Below are 2,057 nucleotides of genomic sequence, written 5' to 3' on the forward strand. Positions count from 1 at the left end.
TTTGTCTTGTCTGCAGTTTCCTTCCTATCTTGTTTCTCCTGTGGGAATGAATCAGTTAGGTCTCTTCAGTTTGCAAGTAAGTCACGTCCAACCTAACTCATGGACTTGAACATAAAAAGGAATTTTAGGCTCACTTATATGCAGGGCCAAGTGTAGAGAATCCTTAGGTGGGGGTTGATACAGGAGCTCAAACTGACGTTAGATATCAGCTCTGTTCTTCAAATTGTCACTGATGTTGGGCTGGTTTGGTGGCAGGATTGCTGCTCACAGCAAAAGGTAGGCCTGCATCTTCCCAGGCTCAGCTGCTTCAGAAAAAGGCAGCAATTACTTCCAGTCGATCCCAGACCGTCCCATGATTTCCTCTAAACCATGTGTCAATCCCTTCCCTAGTCATTGTGGTCATATGTCAAGAATTATGCAAACAAGAAAAGATTTCATATTTATCATCAAGATATCACTATTAGCAATGTAGCTGGAATTTAGTTTAGGGAAACTAAATCTAAATTTCCCATGTAAAAGAGGCCAAGTTGACATTTTATGTGTAGAGTCATTGAAACACAAGCACTAGGATTTAAATCGACATGAAATAGTGTCATAAAAACCACACATTTAACAGTGTCCAGTAGTTTGCTGAGAATGCTGAAAACACTAAGAATACTGAGTTTATAGGTGAGGCAGGTAAAAACAGTCACAAAGCTTGCTGTAATCAATAGAGTTAAGACCCTTTGGTATTCGTGTTCGCTAAATTGGAGAATACAGTCTTACACAGCATTGATATCCGAGATTACCTGGGGGACTGAGAACCCCTGAGCTGAGAATAAATGCCAGAGGCCCCCCGCAAAATGTGAAGGTTGTACTGGATTCTTCAGGGTCTACCTCTCCACAGGGGCTGAAAGTATCGTTTGGAATTTGAAACTCATAAATATGTTGTTATTCCACTAGCTCCTTGTTTCTCTCGTTTTACCCATGTCTGTCTCTGAATGGACAATAAGATCTTTGTGGATAGAAACGGTTTTTTCACTTTGATGACTGGCCCCTAGGACAGTGTGTCGGAGGCAGTCAAATGGTAACTAAACAAGTGACGTCAATGGTTTGGAGAAGATTGACCAAATGACACGTATCCAGAAGGCTAAAACCATCCAGATACAGAGGTTTGATATGATTACAGTAAATCTTCCTTTAATGTTTAATAATTTAATTCAAGCCTAATTATTTCCCCCAAGTCATCATTTTAAGGGTTCTAGATTTCTCAGGTTCCCATTGGACCCACCTTGAAAGCACTCATGTTCTTTGTTTGCTAGCAAGTGGCTTTGCTGGTGTGGCTTTGCTGGTGTGGCTAGAGGTTACACTTGAATGTTACAGAAATGGCGCCGTCCACACTGAACCCAGCTGAGATTAGTCACAACGTCTGGATTTTACTGATGAAAGTAGCACGACGGTCAGCGCTAAATTTTTTCCATAGGCGAATTATTCACACTGCACAGCAGTTCAAAGTTAATGACCGCCTTGGAACGGAGGAGTTCCAGCCGAGGGTCACTTCCCTTGAAAATGTTCCTATTTCACAGTGAGGGTCCTGGTTTGGCTTCCTGGCTGGGATGGATGCCTCACCCAGAATCCCCATCCCTACTGCCTGCCCTTCAAAACTCCTGCTTCCCAGCTGGATTTGAAAGACAGAAAGCAGGAAGGGACCATTCGGTTCTCATGTTTCCGGGAGCACCACCCAGGTGGCTCAGAGAATTGTCTTTAAAAGCTATGGGTGTGTGTTCACTTAGCAGGTATTTCTCAATGGTCTGCTGTCCCTCTGGCAAGGGGACAGGCATGGCAGTTCCTGGGATAATTGAGACAGGCTTGGCTTCTTCCCAAAGGAGCTTATGATCCAGTGAATGAGACACTGTGGACAAGCTGTTGAAAGGGAGCTGAGTTGTGAGAAAGAGCAAGTAAAGGGTGCTAGAGTCTAAACTTGGGGACAACAACCACATTTGAGGGTCAGGGAAGAACAGGTTGGAGTTGGCTGGATGAAAGGTGGACAAGAAAACTGTACCACATGGAAGGAACTA

Source organism: Vicugna pacos, chromosome 16 (assembly GCF_048564905.1).
Source record: "Vicugna pacos chromosome 16, VicPac4, whole genome shotgun sequence".
In the NCBI taxonomy this organism is placed as follows: Eukaryota; Metazoa; Chordata; class Mammalia; order Artiodactyla; family Camelidae; genus Vicugna; species Vicugna pacos.